Here is a 14,818-nt window from a genome sequence, read left to right as displayed (position 1 = left end):
CACAGTTGTGTTATCAGACTGCTACTACAGTTGTGTTTCTACACGGTTAATACACATTTGTGTTATTACACCGTTATTACACACTTCATACACTTCTTGCGCAGTTGTGTTTTTACACCGTTGTGACATGGTTGCATCGCTTACGCCGTTGTGCTATTACACTGTTATTACACAGTTAATACGCTTATTGCGCCGTTGTGTTATTACACTGTTATTACACATTTGTGTTATTGCAGTTGTGTTATTACACCGTTCTTACACACTTCATACACCTATTGCGCAGTTGTGTTTGTGCACCGTTATTACATGGTTGCGCCGCTTGTGCCATTGTGTTATTACACATTTGTGTTATTACTATGTTATTGCAGTTGTGTTATTACAGTGTTCTTACACACTTCATACAACTATTGCGCAGTTGTGTTTTTACACCGTTATGACATGGTTGCGCCGCTTACGCCGTTGTGTTATTACACCGTTATTACAGTTGTATTTGCACACCGATATTACATTTGTGCTCATACACTGGTATTACGCAGTTGTGTTATTACACAGTTATTACACAGTTAATACACTTATTGCGCAGCTGTGTTTGTACACGGTTGTGCTCATACACTCCTAACACGGTTGTGTTATTACACTGTTACTACAGTTGTGTTACTACACGGTTTAATACACATTTGTGTTATTACACCGTTATTACACACTTCATACACTTCTTGCGCAGTTGTGTTTTTACACCGTTGTGACATGGTTGCATCGCTTACGCCGTTGTGCTATTACACTGTTATTACACATTTGTGTTATTGCAGTTGTGTTATTACACCGTTCTTACACACTTCATACACCTATTGCGCAGTTGTGTTTGTGCACCGTTATTACATGGTTGCGCCGCTTGTGCCATTGTGTTATTACACATTTGTGTTATTACTATGTTATTGCAGTTGTGTTATTACAGTGTTCTTACACACTTCATACAACTATTGCGCAGTTGTGTTTTTACACCGTTATGACATGGTTGCACCGCTTACGCCGTTGTGTTATTACACTGTTATTACACATTTGTGTTATTACCCCATTATTGCAGTTGTGTTATTACACCGTTATTACACACTTCATACACTTATTGCGCAGCTGTGTTTAAACACGGTTATCACAGCATCAAAACCATGTGGTTACGTCCAGTGACGGCGTAACCGCGGCGACAGCGTGTGCGCACGGCAGGGGGGGGGGGGGGGGGGTCGTGCACGACGACGGGTCGAGCCGCAACGCCGCCGCCGCCGCCGCCTTGCACTTCAGACGCAAAACTCCAGTAGAAGAACAGAAAGACGGACAAATGAGTCATCTGGCGCACGCAAACGTGCACGCACGGTTCACGGGACGAACCCCCCCTTCACCCTACACACACACACACACACACACACACACACACACACACTCGCAGCCCTCACCTCTGGAGTCAGCCGCCGGGGTTTCCTCGGACACGGTCTGGGACCCACGGTGGACTCATGCGGGGCGGAGGTGGACTTCAGCCGGATGATCTCCACCGCTCCACACGTGCACGAAGATTAAAAAAAAAAAATTAAAAAAAGTCCGGCTCAGGAGCTGAAGTCCTTCAGGCTGGTGTCCATGCCTGGGTGGAGAAGCCGGAGGAGGTGAAGAACGTGGAGAACGTGAGGAGGCTCCTCACGCCGCAACCCAGCCGGGATGAAGAAGAAGCTGGAGGAGGAGAAGTCGGGAGCGCTGGCGGTACTTGGAGGAGTAATATTCCCGTCTGAGAGGAGAACTCTGCATCCTTCAGAAGGTGGAGGAGAAGAAGAAGAAGAAGAAGAAGGTGGAGGAGGTCCAGCAGCAGCAGCAGCAACGCCGTCGCTGCTCCGGTCCAGATCACAATCCGCCGAAACGGCGCGACTCCGGGCGGGAGGCGGCGGAGAGCGGCTGCCGACGCATCCTCCTCTCCACCACCGACACCGACGCCGACGTCCACAGTTATTTTTTTCTCTCTGGGAGAAAAAGATAGAAAAGGAAAAAAAAAAAGAAGGGATGAGGAAGAGAAGAAGAAGAAGAAGAAGAAGAAGGAAAATTAAAAAAAAAAAAAAATCAGCACTTCGGATCCACAGGCGTCATATCATCTCCTCCTCTCCTCGGCGGCTCTGAGCGCCGTGACTGACTGGGAGTGCATGAGAGTGTGCATGAGGGTGTGCACGAGAGAGAGAGAGAGAGAGAGAGAGAGAGAGAGAGAGAGTGACGGAGGTGAAGAGAGAAAAGAGAGGGAGGGAGGAAGAGCGACTGTCAGTGACTACATTAACAGCGCTGAGTAGGTGGAGTTTTCCTTGCAGCAGCAGAGGGAGGATGGAGGGATGGAGGGATGGAGGGATGGAGGGATGGAGGGATGGAGGGATGGAGGAGGGGTGGATGGAGGGATGGAGGAGGGGTGGAACCCGAAAGAGAGAGGGAGGGGGTGAAGATGGGAGGAGGAGCGGCAGATGTGTTTGGAGGTTAAAGAAACCTGTGAGGAGCAAAGACAATTAGCTGAGCCGGTAGAGTGGGGGGGGGGGGGGGGGGCGTGCACGTGTGTGTGTGTGTGTGTGTGTGTGTGTGTGTGTGTGTGTGTGTGTGTGTGTGTGTCGGCCAGACTCCCGCCGAGGAGGGAGGGGGGGGGGTGTCGTAAACATCGATGAGAATATTTGAAGATGTGCACGTGCGCGCGCACGCCGGTGGGGAAAACGGCGGTTTCCTTTAGGCGGGCATGCGTGCGCGCGCACGTGCCCAAGCGTGCACGTGAGAACCCCCTCCTTTACTTAGAAGAGGCGGATTTTTTTTTTTTTTTTTCATTTTGTTCCACTAACTTGTGAGTCTGTTGGAGACACTGGAGACACTGGAGATGGATGGATGGATGGATGGATGGATGATGAATGGATGACAGGATGACAGGATGAAGGGATGAAGGAATAAAGGGATGAATGCTGTGTTTAGTGTGAATGAAAACACATGAATAAAAAAAGAAAACGTACGACAGAAGATGGAGGGATGGAGGAGGAGGAGGAGGGCATCCCTTCATCCTTTCATCCTTTCATCCCTTCATCCTTTAATCCTTTCATCCCTTCATCCTTTCATCCCTTCATCCCTTCATCCTTTCATCCCTTCATCCCTTCATCCTTTAATCCTTTCATCCCTTCATCCTTTCATCCCTTCATCCTTTCATCCCTTCATCGTTTCATCCTTTCATCCCTTCATCCCATCATCCCTTTATCCTTTCATCCCATCATCCTTTCATCCCTTCATCCTTTCATCCCTTCATCGTTTCATCCTTTCATCCCTTCATCCTTTCATCCCTTCCTTCATCCCTTCATCCATTCATCCCTCCATTCATTCATTCTTTCATCCCTTCATCCATTCATCCCTTCTTTCATCCCTTCATTCATCCCTTCATCCATCCCTTCATCCATTCATCCCTTCATCCATTCATCCCTTCATTCATCCCTTCATTCATCCCTTCATCCATTCATCCCTTCATTCATCCCTTCATCCATTCATCCCTTCATTCATCCCTTCATCCATTCATTCATTCATCCCTTCATTCATCCTTTCATCCATTCATTCATTCATCCCTTCATTCATCCCTTCATCCATTCATTCATTCATCCTTCATTCATCCATTCATCCCGTCTTTCATCCCTTCATTCCTCCATTCATCCACCCCTCCATTCATTCATCCCTTCATCCATTCATCCACCCCTCCATTCATTCATTCATTCATCCCTTCATCCCTTCTTTCATCCCTTCACTCATCCCTCCATCCATCCGTCCACCAGCCCTGCAAACCATTCAGCCTCTCATTCACACGTCACACACAAACAACCGTTCAACATCTTTATCTGGACTCTGTGTGTGTGTGTGTGTGTGTGTGTGTGTGTGTGTGTGTGTGTGTGTGTGTGTGTGTGTGTGTGTGTGTGTGTGTGTGTGCGTCGCCCAGACAGGAAGTGGTACACGTCCAAGGGCCTCCGTTTACCACCTTTGTGCACGATGAGGATTCCAAAGCACAAATGACTAATGATTTTACACACACACACACACACACACACACACACACACACACACACACACACACACACACACACACACACACACACACACACGCTGGGTCTAGTTTGCTGAGAGAGCTATAGCGCAGGTGTGATCAATACTTGTTATAAAAATAAAACAGGTGACGGAGCGAAAGAGAGGGAATAAAAACACGACGGACGTCCAGGTGACACACACACACACACACACACACACACACACACACACACACACACACACACACACACACACACACACACACACACACACCTGCACTCATCCCTTCATCCGACACTTCATCCCATCTTCCATCCTTTCATTCACCCCTTCATTTATCCCTTCTTTTATTTAATTTTATCACTCCATCCCTTCATCTGTTCTTTCATCCCTTCTTCCATCCATTCATCCCTTCTTTCATCCCTTCTTCCATCCATTCATCCCTTCTTTCATCCCTTCTTTCATCCCTTCTTCCATCCATTCATCCCTTCTTTCATCCCTTCTTCCATCCATTCATCCCTTCTTCCATCCATTCATCCCTTCTTTCATCCCTTCTTCCATCCATTCATCCCTTCTTCCATCCATTCATCCCTTCTTTCATCCCTTCTTCCATCCATTCATCCCTTCTTCCATCCATTCATCCCTTCTTCCATCCATTCATCCCTTCTTTCATCCCTTCTTCCATCCATTCATCCCTTCTTTCATCCCTTCTTCCATCCATTCATCCCTTCTTTCATCCATTCATCCCTTCTTTCATCCCTTCTTCCATCCATTCATCCCTTCTTTCATCCATTCATCCCTTCTTTCATCCATTCATCCCTTCTTTCATCCCTTCTTTCATCCATTCATCCCTTCTTCCATCCATTCATCCCTTCTTTCATCCGTTCTTCCATCCATTCATCCCTTCTTTCATCCCTTCTTCCATCCATTCATCCCTTCTTCCATCCATTCATCCCTTCTTTCATCCATTCATCCCTTCTTTCATCCATTCATCCCTTCTTTCATCCATTCATCCCTTCTTCCATCCATTCATCCCTTCTTTCATCCCTTCTTCCATCCATTCATCCCTTCTTTCATCCCTTCTTCCATCCATTCATCCCTTCTTTCATCCCTTCTTCCATCCATTCATCCCTTCTTTCATCCATTCATCCCTTCTTTCATCCCTTCTTTCATCCCCTTCATTCATCCCTTCACTCATCACTTCATTTCTTCCTTCTTTCAGCAGTTCATCCACCACATCATCCCTTCATTCATCCCTTCTTCCATCCCTTCACTCATCATTTCATTTATCGCTTCTTTTACCTCTAATTTCATCACTTCATCACTTCATCCATTCTTCCATCCCCTTCATTCATCCCTTCTTCCATCGCTTCATCTGTTCTTCCATCTTCTTCATTCATCATTCCATCCCCTCTTTTATTCCTTCATTCATCCCTTGATCCCTTCTTTCACCCCTTCATCCTTTCATTCATCACTCCATTCATCTCTTCACTCATCACTTCATTCCTTCCTTCTTCCATCCCTTCATCCCTTCTTCCCTTCTTTGCTGCATGTGACTCCAGCCAGCAGGTTCTGGGAGGGTTTGTGTTGAAGGCTGCTGGAGGACGGATGGAGGGATGGAGATGAAAAAGAGAGAGAGAGAAGGAGGGATGGAGTCTTAGCTCAGAGCAGCTACATGCTAACACGCAGCCCACATAATCGGAGGCTCTGTATCTTCACACGCTACGTTAGCATCGTCCCACTGCGGCGTCACCATCCAGCGCTAACGTTAGCATACCGCGCCCGTCAACAACGACGACAGCTAAATTAGCCCGAAGCTACATCAGCCCGCATGCTAGCACGCGGCATCCTTCGAAAGGATGCACCCGGGGCACGATCGCACGAACGCGGCTACGCTACAGCACGCTACGCTAAACCACGCTAATCCTCATTATGCATGTGTGTAGCACGCCTAGAGGTCGTTTCCATATGAAGAAGATGTGAATCATCTCCTTCCAGCGTCTTCAACATGAAGGATCTCCACGTTCCTTTACGACCAAGATTCATCTTGCGGAAAGCTCTTCTCCGATTGGCCGAGGGATTGGGCGTCTCTGGCGATTTACGATTCTTTAGTTTCCGCACAACATCGATGCTAATTCAGCCGCGGCACTCTTGCCTTTTCTTCTTCAACACATGTGGAACGTCAAAGAAAGAGAACATGGAGAAAATTCAAACATACATAACATTGGCTGGATTTAATGACACAAAGACCACAAAAAAAGTTGCTAGCTAGCATCATTAGCGCTTCCAAGAAACCAGGCGCCGCCATTTTCGGGACAAAAAAAAGAGAAGGTTCTGCGTCACATGACCACCGCCAGGTGACAACTGGCCCTTGTAAAGCATCATGAGTCTTTGGGAACAGCTGCTCCATGGATCCATGGATCTCCTAGGAGGTCCATCCAGGAGCATCTGGACCCTGTCGGTGGCAACATCTCCTGGCAGTGGACACTGCACAAGCTCCAAGGGACGCAGCCCAAGTAAGACGCCACCTCTCCAGGTAAGGTACCCAATGTCCCACGTGGCCTTTGTCAAAGGTCACCTGAACAAACAAGAGGACTTCTGGTCTTCCACTTGTTGGTCAGATGAAACAGAAATGGGATTGTCTGGCAACAACGGTGTAGCCTTTAACATCATGAACATCATCTCCGCCGTCCAACACGGTGGCTTGAACCCAAAAGATTGGAGGGTGTTTTTCAGCCACAGGGGCGAGTAGCCTAACCAAAGCAAACAGCATCGCAAAGGACAAGGAACACTCCAATGTTCTCGCCATCAGGAGACCTTCAGAGGAACTTGCCGTTGGGAACCATTTGACATGATGAATACATGACGGTTTTGGAGTTGCCCAGCCGGAGTCCCAACCTGGAGGCCCCAAAAAGATAAGATAGCAACATCTCCTGCGGAGACATCGAAAAGCCTGCCGGCAATTCCAGGAAGTGCCGGTTGGCATGACGACCTACAGCGGCAGTGCTATGGATTTCTGAGAAGGCGATGAACAAACTTGAAGTACCACTTGTTGTTCAAATGAAAAGAAAACTCGAGTCCCCCCCCCACAGTGATGCCTCTTGTATGCTCGTCTTATCCTTTGAGCCATTTCCAAAAGAAACGTTAAAAATTGAAAAATAACCTTGTTGGTTAAATACATTTTACAACTTTGCTACTAAACAGCTTGACTCCACATATATATTTGTAGAGAGAGAGAGCGGAGACTGAAAGCCAGGCCTTCTCCTCCAACATCAGTGTGTTACCTCACAAAGGCACTTCAGGAAGGATGGTATAAATTCCCATAAACACACTTCGGAACCTTGTGGACGGCCTTCACAGAAGAGGAGAAGCTGTTCCAGCTACAAACGGTGGATCCACGTCATATTGAACCCTATGGATTAGGAACGGGATGTCGTTCAAGTTCATAGGTGCTCTAATTCTTCCCAAAGGTGTTCCATGGGGGGTTGAGGTCTGGACTCGGTGCAGGTCGGTCAAGTTCATCCATGTCTTTATGGAGCTTGCTTTGTGCAGTCATGTTGGAGAAATGAGGGCTTCCAACTGGCCCCACAAAATTGGGAGCATGGAATTGCCCGAAATGTCCAAGTATGCTGAAGCTTTCAGAGTTCCTTTCACTGGAACTAAGGGTCCGGTGAAAAACAACCCCTCAGCCAAACTTCACTCTTGGCACAATGCGGTCATACAAGTAGCGTTCTCCGACCAAAGCCAGACTCTAGCCGGATCAAGAAGCCCAATCGGTCACTCCAGAAATGTGACTCTGCTGCTCTAGAGTCCAGGGTCGGTAGCTTTACACCACTGCATCCCACGCCTTGCGTTGCACCCTGGATGCAGCTGCTCCGCCATGTAACCTCATTCTATGAAGCTCTCAGCACACTGTCCTTCAGCTCATCTGAAGGACACATGAAGTTTGGAGGTCTGTAGTGACTGACTGCAGAAAGTTGTCCACCTCTTGGCACGATGCGCCTCGGCATCCGCTGACCCGTCAGTTCACGTAGCCTAACGCTTCCTGGCTGAGTTGCTGTCGTTCCCAAACACTTCCATTTTCTTCTAATCCGGCTGACAGTCGACTGCGGAATATTTCCGAGCGAAGAAATGTCACGCCTGGATTTGTCGCACAGGTGGCATCCTATCACATCTCCACGCTGGAGTTCACTTGCAACCCATTCTTTCACAAATGTTTGTAAAATCAGTCTCCATGCCTGGATGCTTGGTTTTACACTCCTGTGGCCGTGGAAGTGACTGGAACAACTGATTCCCATTATTTGGAAAGGTGAGAGAATACTTTTAGCCATAGTGTATTTATACATATGTGGGAGGTGGTACCTACCCTGGACATGTAGCCTGCGGAGTCCACCTGTAGAGACGCCCGACTGTTCACTGGCTCTCGTCCGAACATACCCTGCACCGGCCTCCGCCTACTTTTTATTTGTTTTCCACTTCATATATAATCATTATTAAGTTTATTTTCCTCCCTCCGGCTCCTCTGCGCCGAGGCCATTAATCTCCGGGGCGGCGTGGGAGCCTCCTCTTTGACCCGCCTCTTTCCAAATTACCTTGTTATTCCACTGTTATAAAACAAAAAAAAAAAAAAAAAAAAGCGTTTTTTTTTGGTTTTTTTTTCACGCGTTTAATTTTTTATTTGTTTCGATTTGTTTTACGCTCCGAATCGATCAGCGGGAGGAGGATTAGAGGTTGCGGGGAGGAAAAAAAACCTGTAAGTAATGATACAGCGGTGGCATGGGGGACTTAGCGGTTAGCGCTTCCGCCTCTTAGCAAGAAGCTCCCAGGAGTCTCCATGTTCTTTACATTGGACAACCAACATTGTTCACGCCTCTTGCCTCTGATTGGCTGCCGTATAGAAGATGAATGAATGAATGAACAAGACACGAGCGCCGCCCTTAGCTCTCAGAGCGTTAGCATCCACCTCTTAGCACGTTAGCAACTTTCCAATCGCTGCCAGTCACCTCAAACAAACTGGTCACGACCTGGACGCAACTTTCCTCCACCCAAAAAAATAAAACGTAGCAGAAACAAAGCGTAAAAGCGCGCAATTAATGGGTGTCGCGCGCTCGTCGGCAGGCGGGCGCCGCTTCCCCCGCCCGCCCGCCCGCCGCCGCCAGCTAGCCTCCTCGCCGCTACTCCCACAAATGAGATGGAAATAGGCGGGAACGTGCGGGGAAAGTCAAGGAGAGCCTCCATTTGTCTGAGAGCCGGTCGCCTCGTGCCGTCCAACCCCCCCGCGGTGCCATCCTTCAGATTTCAATTTCTAAGATTTGTGAGCCGGTGAGCGAAAAAGACAGGAGGAGGGCGAGCGAGGTTGGGAAACAGAGGGAGAGAGAGAACATGAAAGAGGGTGTTAATTGAATTAAATCTGAAGTCGCTGGTGTTTCCACGGCGCGGCGGCGGGCGCAGGTCGGGACGCTTGGTAAGCGGGAGGCGGAGCTTGAGGAGAAGAAAGGGGACGGCAGGTTCGGCTCTACTTCGGTTTCCCCTCATAGTGGACCGAACCACAATGGACAAGACCATCTGGGAATGTACCATCGGTCCTCTGAGACTCTGGTCTCCACTGGACCGGACCATCCCTGAGGATACAAGGGGTCAGTTGGGTGTCCATGCGAGCCCCAGTGGACCAAACCATCCCAGAAGGTACAAGGGGTCATATGGGAGTTTATTCTGGCCCCACTGGACCGAACCATCCTAGGGGATACAAGGGGTCATTTGGGTGTTCATACCACCCCCAGTGGACCAAACCATCCCAGAAGGTACAAGGAGTCATTTGGGTGTTCATGCAAGCCCCAGTGGACCAAACCATCCCAGAAGGTACAAGGAGTCATTTGGGTGTTCATGCAAGCCCCAGTGGACCAAACCATCCCAGAAGGTACAAGGAGTCATTTGGGTGTTCATGCAAGCCCCAGTGGACCAAACCATCCCAGAAGGAATAAGGGGCTCAAAACAGTTGATTCCAGCCCCACTGGACCAAACCATCCCAGAAGGTACAAGGGGTCATATGGGAGTTTATTCTGGCCCCACTGGACCAAACCATCCTAGGAGATACAAGGGGTCATTGGGTGTTCATACCACCCCCAGTGGACCAAACCATCCCAGAAGGTATAAGAGGTTCTTAACAGAGTTGATTCCAGCCCCAGTGGACCAAACCATCCCAGAAGGTATGATTGGGTATATGAGAATTTGCACCAGCCAGACTGGATCGAACCATCTCAGAAAGCACCAGGGTTCCGCTGAGCCTCTGGTCCCAATGGACCAAACCATCCAACGTGATACAAGGGGTCATTTGGCTGTTCATGCGAGCCCCAGTGGACCAAACCATCTCAGAAGGTACAAGTGGTTCATAAGGGGGTTGATTCTGGCCCCACTGGACCAAACCATCCTAGAAGATACAAGGGGTCATTTGAGTGTTCATGCCACCCCCAGTGGACCAAACCATCCCAGAAGGTATGATTGGGTATAAGAGAATTTGCACCAGCCAGACTGGACCAAACCATCCCAGAATGCATTGGAATCTGGTTGGGCAGTCACTCCTGTCCGAGTGGACTGTACCATCCCCGAAAGGACAAGGGTTCCTTTGAACATTTGATCTCAACTGGACCCTCCCATAATGTATCGCAGTTCGTTTGGCCGTGAACAAAATGGACCAGACCAACTCAGAATGCACCAGGGCTCCTTTAGGTTTCTGGTCCGTGCTGGACCAAACCATCCCAGAAACCACAAGGGTTTGTTTGCTCATTTGATCCCAACTGGACCGTACCATCCCAGAACACACCAGGGTTCCTTCCGAGCCGACCGAACAGTTCGAGCATAAACGCGACCTGCAGGTTGATTCCGTAGCTGCGACCTTTAACCTCCACGCTAACCTCTACCCTAAAAAATGGTTCCATCCAAAAGATGCGTCGCAGCGCTAAGCGTTAGCGCTCAGCGTTAGCCTGCGGCGCTACGATTCCGGGCCACGGAGACGTGGGAACGTTCAGACGGAGCAGCGGCTCTCGGGACTCTTTAAGGTTCACGTTCTCCCTGAAGAGGCCTTGGACTTCCCTCAAGTGTGTGTGTGTGTGTGTGTGTGTGTGTGTGTGTGTGTGTGTGTGTGTGTGTGTGTGCAAGGCGGCGACTGCTCCACTGATGCATCAATTTATCTCTTATTAAACCGACGTCAGAGTCAGACAACAGAGGGGCTCCTTCTGGGACCCCGACTTCCAGGAGCTGCTTTATTGATTCCAGGGGGTTGGTGGGGGGGCAGAACCAGACCTGCCAATCATTATTTCTGCTCGGAAGCCGGCGCCGGCGGCGGCGGCGGCGATGGCGATGGCGATGGCGATGGCGAGCGCCACAAGTCAGGGATCTGCTTAACCAGGTTACATTTTAGGTTCATTCATTTATTCGTCAATTCATTCATTCATCAATACATTTTTTTCCGTTCATCGATTTCCTGATCATTCGTTCATCGATCTATTCACGCGTTTTTTTAGTAATTTGTTCCTTCATCCATCCATTCATTTTTATCATTACGTTAGTTTTTACATTCATACATTCATCAACGCATTTTTCTTTTTTTTTAATTCATCCATTCATTTTTGTCATTCATCCATCCATCTATTCTTTCATTCATTAATTCATCCAGTCATTCATTAATTTATTCATTTTTCAATAATTCATTAATCCATTCACGCATTTTTTTCAGAAATTTATTCATTCATCCATCCATTCATTTTTATCATTCATTAATCATTACATTGATTTTTACATTCATCGTTGCGTTTTTTATTCATCCATTCATCCATTCATTTTATTCATTTTTTCATTCATCCATCCATCTATTCTTCCATTCATCAATGCATCCGGTTATTCATTCATCCATTCATTTTTTTAATCATTCATTCATCCATCCATCAATTCATTCATTTCATCCATTCATTAATCGTTCCATTAATTTTTTCATTCATACAATCATCAACTCGTTTTTTTTATACATTACATTACATTGCATTGTAAGTCGCTTTTATCCAAAGCGACTTACAATAGCGACTTTTTATGAATTCATCCATTCATTTTTTTCATTCATTAATCCTCTGTTACTTTTTTCATTTATACATTCATCAACTTGTTTTTCATATTTTAAATTCATTCATCCATCCATTGTTTTCATTCATTCTTTCATTCGTTCATCTGTTAATTTCAACCGAAGACCCTCCATCACCATGGTTACCACACATTCAATCCCCCAGCTCCTGGAAACACACACACACACACGTATATAAATATATATATATATATATATATATATATACATCCACTCTTAAATCCTCGCTCCTGTTTTCGTTTGTGTTGTATAACCTGTGTGTGTGTGTGTGTGTGTGTGTGTGTGTGTGTGTGTGTGTTAGAGGTTAGATGCAGACAACTTTCCAACCATGGGGATCAAATTCAGCGACAACAACAACAACAACAACAACAGCCGGCCCTCCGTCCGTCCGTCCGTCCGGCTCAGACGGCGCCAGCTCTGAGATCTCTTGGCTTCTTCTCGCCGGCGCACACACACACACACACACACACACACACACACACACACACACACACACACACACACACACACACACACACACCTCCAGCTATAGCTGTATAAGTAATGCTATCCAGGAAAAACCCCTCCCACCTGAGAGGGCGGTCTGAAATCCCTGGTGGCGGCGGTTGCCACGGCAACCCCCTGGGACCCGGGGCCCCCGGCAGTCCCTGGGACGCCCCCGACCCCCAACCCGGCTAGATACCCCGCTCCTGATGGGATGCAATCGCGGGTATTGGCGAGCAAAGCCGCTCCCTCGCAGACTCAAAATCACAGCAGTTCCTGCAGAGGTCGGCTCCGGCTCCTGATTGGCTGGAGTCAGATGACGGACAACCCGACGATCCAATCATGTGATGCCCCTGTCTTCTTACCGTTAGACAACAACAACAATAACCCAGTTGGTCGGGAACAATGAGGAACGCTTAGCAACACAAGCCGCCATCCCATAATGACTCACATTGCCTCAGCGTCATTCAACAAAACATGCAAGTGTGTCATTTTCCTGCTCCACGACGAGGAGATAAACATCACAGTAGAAGATGGAGATGACTGCAGGAGGACCTCATCCAGGAGGAGCTCCTCTAAGAGGTCTCCCCCAGGAGCTCCTCATCCAGGGAGCCTCCTACACGAGGTCTCCTCCTGGAGGACCTCCTCCAGGGTACTCCTCCATCAGGAGGACCTCACCCAGGGGGCTCCTCCATCAGGAGGACCTCATCCAGGGGCCTCTTGTAAGGGCTCCTCCTCCAAGAGGCCTCCTCCAGGAGGACCTCCTCCAGGGTACTCCTCCATCAGGAGGACCTCACCCAGGGGGCTCCTCCACCAGGACGACCTCATCCAGGAGGACCTCATCCAGGAGGACCACATCCAGGAGGACCTCCTCTAAGAGCGCTCCCCCAGGAGCTCCTCATCCAGGGAGCCTCCTACACAAGGTCTCCCCCTGGAGGACCTCCTCCAGGGTACTCCTCCATCAGGAGGACCTCACCCAGGGGGCTCCTCCACCAGGGGGCCTCTTCTAAGGGCTCCTCCTCCAAGAGGCCTCCTCCGGGAGGACCTCCTCCAGGGTACTTCTCCATCAGGAGGACCTCACCCAGGGGGCTCCTCCATCAGGAGGACCTCATCCAGGAGGAGCTCCTCTAAGAGGTCTCCCCCAGGAGCTCCTCATCCAGGGAGCCTCCTACAAGAGGTCTCCTCTTGGAGGACCTCCTCCAGAGGGCTCCTCCATCAGGAGGACCTCACCCAGGGGGCTCCTCCTCCAGGGGTTCCTCATCCACTTGCAAATGGCGGCGGCGGCTCGGCCGCTAACAGGACATTAGCGCCGGAGCGCCAGACGACGCCGCCTGATACCGTCCTGATTGGCTTCGCCCGCGAGGCGACTCATCGCCCGCCAAGCGCTTTTTGTCTTGTTCTGAAAATGGCCGCCGTCGTGCGCACCGCGCTCCCTCCCAGATGGCGCCGTGCATAACAGGATTGGCGCGGGTGGCGGCGTGGCGTCCGAGGCCAAGGACGTCCGGGCGCGGCGGCGCGCTTGAACGCGCTTCAAGGAAAATCGGAGAAAACAAGTCGTCGCCCAAGCGTTGCTAAAGATGGCGTGCTGCGTTCGCTGGCTCGTGACGGACGGCGTGTTTGTCCATCACAGTCAAGGTCAGAGCCCGACACTTCCTGTTAGAGGCGGGGCTTAACGTAGAAAAAAAAGATGGCGGCGCTCGACGATATATTATGTCAATATTGTAGCCTCTACCGCTAACAACAACAACAACATGTATGATGCTAACTTGCTAAGCTCAACAACATGAATGATGCTAACTTGCTAAGCTCCGCCCCCTTTCTGGACACACACACACACACACACACACACACACACACACACACACACACACACACACACACACACACAGGTTTAGCAGAGGTGAAGCTCACCTGATGTTCCTCCCTCCTTCTTCTTCTTCAGTATCTCGTCTTCTTCTTTTTCTTCTTCTTCTTTTTCTTCTTCTTCTTCTTCTTCTTCTTCTTCTTTTTCTTCTTCTTCTTCTTCTTCTTCTCTCTCTCTCTCTTTCTCTTTGTTTTTCCGTCCCCGCCACGCGACACGCGTGTCTTTTCCACGGCGTTGACACAGGTGCTGTTTCCGCAGTAGGTGACTCCGCGCATGCGCAG

The 14,818-nt window shown here is 49.0% G+C and overlaps 1 protein-coding gene across 1 annotated transcript in view; it reads right to left on the bottom strand.

The window, feature by feature from the left end:
* Nucleotides 1–2,138, bottom strand: part of sgcd (sarcoglycan, delta (dystrophin-associated glycoprotein)) — a 202,219-nt gene extending 200,081 nt beyond the window's left edge. Inside the window, exon 1 of the mRNA XM_086142134.1 lies at nt 1,449–2,138. The gene's annotated coding sequence lies outside the window, so the exon portion shown is untranslated. The remainder of the gene's footprint in view (nt 1–1,448) is intronic.
* Nucleotides 2,139–14,818: the final 12,680 nt, after the last annotated feature.

This window comes from Fistularia commersonii, chromosome 35, assembly GCF_037954325.1.
Source record: "Fistularia commersonii isolate RoL2024-O1a breed Wild chromosome 35, RoL_Fcom_v1.0, whole genome shotgun sequence".
NCBI classification, from domain to species: Eukaryota; Metazoa; Chordata; class Actinopteri; order Syngnathiformes; family Fistulariidae; genus Fistularia; species Fistularia commersonii.
This window is presented reverse-complemented; position numbering and strand designations above follow the sequence as displayed.